This window comes from Amblyraja radiata, unplaced genomic scaffold, assembly GCF_010909765.2.
Source record: "Amblyraja radiata isolate CabotCenter1 unplaced genomic scaffold, sAmbRad1.1.pri S151, whole genome shotgun sequence".
Taxonomy (NCBI): Eukaryota; Metazoa; Chordata; class Chondrichthyes; order Rajiformes; family Rajidae; genus Amblyraja; species Amblyraja radiata.
In genome coordinates, this window is record NW_022630137.1 from 105,929 (window position 1) to 112,500 (window position 6,572).

Here is a 6,572-nt window from a genome sequence, read left to right on the forward strand (position 1 = left end):
CTAGAGGGTGTGAGCTATAAGGAGAGGTTGAGTAGGCTCCTTGGAGCACAGGAGGATGATGGGTGATCTTGTAGAGGTGTACAAAATCATGAGAGGTATAGACCCGGTATTTGCACAGAGTCTCTTGCCCAGAGTTGGGGAATCTAGGGCCAGAGGACATAAGTTCAAGGTGAAGGGAGAAAGATTTAATAGGGGTAACGTTTTCACACAATGGGTGGTAAGTGTATGGAACAAGTTGCCAGAGGAGGTAGTTGAGGCTGGGACTATACCATTGTTTAAGGAACAGGTAGACAGGTAAATGGAAGGGACAGGTTTGGAGGGATATGGTCCAAGCACAGGCAGGTGGGACTACTGTGTAGCTGGGACATGTTGGCCAGTGTGGACAAGTTGGTTCAAAGGGCCTGTTTCCACACTGAATCACTCTATGACAACTATAGACTACATCAAACCTGCAGGTTTAACGATCAAAAAAGCCAATGCTGCAATGTTGTTCATCCACTCAAATTCCCTTGGATAGAACCATACAGCATGGAACTGGGTCCTTTGGCCCAACTCATCAATGCGGACCAAAATGCCTTATCTAAGCTTGTTCCATTTGCCCACGTTTGTCTTGTATACCTGTAAATCTTTCACATCCAGATAGAGTCATTAAAATTGGGATGCATGTTTCATTGTCCTTGTTTAGGAAGGAACTGCAGATTTAGTTAGATAATAATTGGTTTATACCGATGACGGACACAAAATGCTAGATTTGCTCAGCGGGTCAGGCAGCATCTCTGGAGAAGTGGAATAGATGACGTTTCGGGTCGAGACTAGGACGTAAGCCGGGTCCTGACACAAAACGTCACCTATTCCTTCCCTCCAGAGATGTTGCCTGACCCGCTGAGTTACTCCAGGGGAAAGGGAAGCAAGAGATATAGACGGTGATATAGAGAGATAGAGAATAAATGGATGAAAGGTACGTAAACAAGTAACGAATGATCAAGGGAATGGTCCATTGTTGGCTGTGGGCTATGTGATGATGAGTTCTACCAACAATGAATCTCACTGAGACGGTAGTGCAACAAGTACAATGAGTAGGGTGGAAGAGGGACGGAGAGAGTAGATGCAAGGATTACTTGAAGTTAGAGAAATCAATATTCATGCCGCTGGAATGTAAGCAAAATATCAGGTGCTGTTCCTCCAATTTGCATTTGGCCTCACTCTGACAATGACTCTCACTGTTTCCTTCATCATCCTTAACTTTTTTACATATCTTCCATTCATTTGTTCTCTGTCTCTCTACAACAAATCATCCTCCGCCATTTTCGCCACCTCCAGCGTGACCCCAACACTCGCCACATCTTCCCATCTCCCCCCATGTCTGCCTTCCGCAAAGACCGCTCCCTCCGCAACTCCCTTGTCAATTCTTCCCTTCCCTCCCGTACCACCCCCTCCCCGGGCACTTTCCGTTGCAACCGCAGGAAATGCAACACCTGTCCCTTCACCTCCCCCCTCGACTCCATTCAAGGACCCAAGCAGTCGTTCCAGGTGCGACAAAGGTTCACCTGCATCTCCTCCAACCTCATCTACTGCATCCGCTGCTCTAGATGTCAGCTGATTTACATCGGTGAGACCAAGCGGAGGTTGGGCGATCGTTTCGCCGAACACCTCCGCTCAGTCCGCAATAACCAACCTGAACTCCCGGTGGCTCAGCACTTCAACTCCTCCTCCCATTCCCAATCCGACCTCTCTGTCCTGGGTCTCCTCCATTGCCAGAGTGAGCAACACCGGAAATTGGAGGAACAGCACCTCATATTCCGTCTGGGTTGCTTGCGTCCGGTTGGCATGAACATTGAATTCTCCCAATTTTGCTAGCCCTTGCTGTCTCCTCCCCTTCCTTAACCCTCAAGCTGTCTCCTCCCATCCCCCCGCCCTCGAGCTCCTCCTCCTCCCTTTTTCATTCCTTTCTCCCCCACCCCTATCAGTCTGAAGAAGGGTTTTGGCCCGAAATGTCACTTATTTCCTTCGCTCCATAGATGCTGCTGCACCCGCTGAGTTTCTCCAGCATTTTTGTGTACCTTCCATAAAGATCATGATGCATTTTGAGTACAGTGTAGTGATACCTGCTGGTGCTGGTAGGTAGTGAACCCTGCGGTCAGTTACCATGGTCATCATTTTTATTTTTGCGCGTTTTCTGTCATTATTTCGATCACCGTTGTGGTAACATCGTTTGTATTAGCTGTCGTTCAATCCTTGTTGTTTTCACTGCTTTGTTAATAATGCTCATTTGTGAAAACAACTGCCGTATCGACTCGCTATATTGGTGCCCACCGACATCTCCACTGACCGGGGGGGGGGGGGGGGGGGGCAGTTCACCTCTACCTTGTGGTCTGCCCTGGCCCAGCTCTACGGTGCCCGGTTGCATAGAAACATAGAAACATAGAAAATAGGTGCAGGAGTATGCCATTCGGCCCTTCGAGCTTGTACCATTCACCATTCAATATGATCATGGCTGATCATCCAACTCAGTATCCCATCCCTGCCTTCTCTCCATACCCCCTGATCCCTTTAGCCACAAGGGCCACATCTAACTCCCTCTTAAATATAGCCAATGAACTGGCCTCAACTACCTTCTGTGGCAGAGAATTCCACAGATTCACCACTCTCTGTGTAAAAAATGATTTCCTCATCTCGGTCCTAAAAACCTTCCCTCTTATCCTTAAACTGTGACCCCTAGTTCTGGACTTCCCCAACATCGGGAATAATCTTCCTGCATCTAGCCTGTCCAACCCCTTAGGAATTTTGTAAGTTTCTATAAGATCCCCCCTCAGTCTTCTGAATTCCAATGTGTACAAGCCGAGTCTATCCAGTCTTTCCTCATATGAAAGTCCTGCCATCCCAGGAATCAGTCTTACAGTGGCTGCCTCAACTACCTGCTCTGGCAGTGTGTTCCATATACCCATCACCCTCTGTGTGAAAAAGTTGCCCCTCGGGTTCCTATTATATCTTTTCCCTCTCACTTTAAATCTGTGTCCCCTGGTTCTTAATTCCCTTTGGGTGAAAGACATAACCTATAAAAAGGGAAAAAGGCCAGAATCAAGCAGTAATTCTGTAAAACAAAATTGGAGGGTAATATTAAACCAATGTAGAGAAATTAATATGCTTTCAATCTCCATTTGAACATATTGTGGAACTGTTAAAACTTGACTCAATAAGTTGGGCCAATTAGGCATGAATCATTTAAACAGCCATAGACGTGAAACAAACGGAAGAATGTAGGAAGGAACTGTAGATGTTGGTTTACACCAAAATTAGACACAAAATGCTGGAGTAACTCAGCAGATCAGGCAGCATCTATGGAGAAAAGGAATAGGTGACATTTTGCATCGAGACCTTTCCTCAGACTGAGAGTCAGATTCAGATTCAGATTCAACTTTAATTGTCATTGTCAGTGTACAATACAGAGACAACGAAATGCAGTTAGCATCTCCCTGGAAGAGCGACATAGAATATGATTTCAATAAATAAATCTATTTAAATGCATACAGTCATAGACTTCTTTTTTCCTGTGGGAGGAGTGTCTGGGGGGGGGGGGGGTGGGTGATTGGCAGTCACCGAGGTACCTTGTTGAGTAGAGTGACAGCCGCAGGGAAGAAGCTGTTCCTGGACCTGCTGGTCCGGCAACGGAGAGACCTGTAGCGCCTCCCGGATGGTGGGAGGGTAAACAGTCCATGGTTGGGGTGAGAGCAGTCCTTGGCGATGCTGAGCGCCCTCCGCAGACAACGCTTGCTTTGGATAGACTCAATGGAGGGGAGCGAGGAACCGGTGATGCGTTGGGCAATTTTCGCCACCCTCTGCAGTGCTTTCCGGTCGGAGACAGAGCAGTTGCCGTACCATACTGTGATACAGTTGGTAAGGATGCTCTCGATGGTGCAGCGGTAGAAGTTCACCAGGATCTGAGGAGACAGATGGACGTTCTTCAGTCTCCTCAGGAAGAAGAGACGCTGGTGAGCCTTCTTGACCAGAGTTGAGGTATTGTGGGTCCAAGAGAGGTCATCGGAGATGTTGACCCCCATGAAACCTGAAGCTGGAAACACGTTCCACCTCCGTCCCGTTGATATGGATGGGGGTGTGCGTGCTGCCCCTGGACTTCCTGAAGTCTACAATGAGCTCCTTGGTCTTCTTGGAGTTAAGGGCCAGGTTGTTGTCAGCGCACCATGCTGCTAGACGCTGGACCTCCGCCCTATAGGCCGACTCATCGTTGTTGCTGATGAGGCCAATCGCCGTTGTATCATCTGCATACTTGATGATGGTGTTAGTACCATATACAGGTGTGCAGTCATAGGTGAAGAGGGAGTAGAGGAGGGGGCTCAGCACACAGCCCTGTGGAACGCCGGTGTTCAGGGTGAGGGTTGAAGAGGTGTGCTTGTCTGACCTAACAGACTGGGGTCTGTTGGTTAGAAAGTCCAGTATCCAGGGGAGACAGAACTAGAGATATAAAGAGATAAAAAGAACAAATGATGAAAGGTATACAAAGGACAAATCAAGGCCAGAGCAATGATTCAGGAAAGGTGGAGCCCACAATGATCTATTGTTGCCGGTGGAGAAGGTGAGAATGAGTGAACGTGCGAGTGAAATAGTGAAACCAAGTTGGACGACAGTGAAACTAATTGGACGACTAGGGTGGGGGAGGGACGGAGAGAGAGGGAATGTGAGATTGAAAGCAAACTTACTCATTTACATCCAATATCTCACAAAAATACTGTTTAATAATACTACTGCTTCTTCTTAGCTCTGGTTCCCTGTTGCAGCCATTAAAATGAGAAATTGCTGCATCCCCACGGATTCTATCCAGACCAGCCTAATCCCTGGGTTGAATGGAACGTTATGCCCCTGTCCCACTTAGGAACCCTGAACAGGAACCTCTGGAGACGTTATGCCCCACCCAAGGTTTCCGTGCGGTTCCCGGAGGTTTTTGTCAGTCTCCCTACCTGCTTCCACTATCTGCAACCTCCGGCAACCACCTGCAACCTCCAGGAACCGCACGGAAACCTTGGGTGGGGCGCAAAGTCTCCATAGGTTTCCGTTCAGGTTTCCTAAGTAGGACAGGGGCTTAAGGCATTCGGGCCACACAGCTGAAGTCATTACATTGGGGTGGCAAGTAGATCCTGTTATAGAGGTTGTGACATATAGTGCATTTAAACCTCAAACTGAATCACTGTTGAGATTGCACCAAGTAGCCAGCACTTCTGATTTCAATTCAGCGATTCAGCTGAAAAGTGGCCGTGACTTCCTATCTGCCCCATTGGAGATCAATAATTGTTCTTTACTGAACTTTCCCTTGTACAGAATGTTATTCCCTTTATCCTGTGTCTGTACACTGTGGATGGCTTGATTGTAATCACGTATAGTCTTTTCACTGACATTGAAACATAGAAACATAGAAATTTGGTGCAGGAGTAGGCCATTCGGCCCTTCGAGCCTGCACCGCCATTCAATATGATCATGGCTGATCATGCAACTCAGTATAATGTCTTCTCTCCATACCCCCTGACCCCTTTAGCCACAAGGGCCACATCTAACTTAAATATAGCCAATGAACTGGCCTCAACTACCTTCTGTGGCAGAGATTCGCCACTCTCTGTGTGAAAAATGTTTTTCTCATCTCGGTCCTAAAGGATTTCCCCCTTATCCTTAAACTGTGACCCCTTGTTCTGGACTTCCCCAACATCGGGAACAATCTTCCTGCATCTAGCCTGTCCAACCCTTTAAGAAGTTTGTAAGTTTCTATAAGATCCCCCCTCAATCTTCTAAATTCTAGCGAGTACAAGCCGAGTCTATCCAGTCTTTCTTCATATGAAAGTCCTGACATCCCAGGAATCAGTCTGGTGAACCTTCTCTGTACTCCCTCTATGGCAAGAATGTCTTTCCTCAGATTAGGAGACCAAAACTGTACGCAATACTCCAGGTGTGGTCTCACCAAGACCCTGTACACTACAGTAGAACCTCCCTGCTCCTATACTCAAATCCTTTTGCTATGAATGCTGAATAGCACTCAACAAAAAAAGCATTTCACATGATCTTTCACAAAGATCTGACGCCATAGAATTTCAAAACTGAATCAATGAACGCTGCCACCAAAACAACGAATAAAACCGAATAAAACCATTAAGATTGTTTAATCTTAATGTCACATTTAATATGGTACAGATTACTGACGTCTTCCAGTCGGTTTTTTTTTCAACCCCGGATATAGAGTCTGTAAACCAATGTCTTTAACACAAGTTCTCCCAGTACACGTATACGCAGTATGGGATATTGACATTGGGTTAACAATACGTCACCAAAGCCAGCTACATCCTTAGTCATGACACTAGGATCAGCACAATCAGGGCAGACATTGCAGAAGTGGAGGCAGGTTCGATTTTATCATTTAAAACTAAATTGGATAGGTATATGGATGGGAAAGGAATGGAGGGTTATGGTCTGAGTGCAGGTAGATGGGACTAGGAGAAAATAATTGTTCGGCACGGACTTGTAGGGCCGAGATGGCCTGTTTCCATGCTGTAATTGTTATATGGTTATATGGT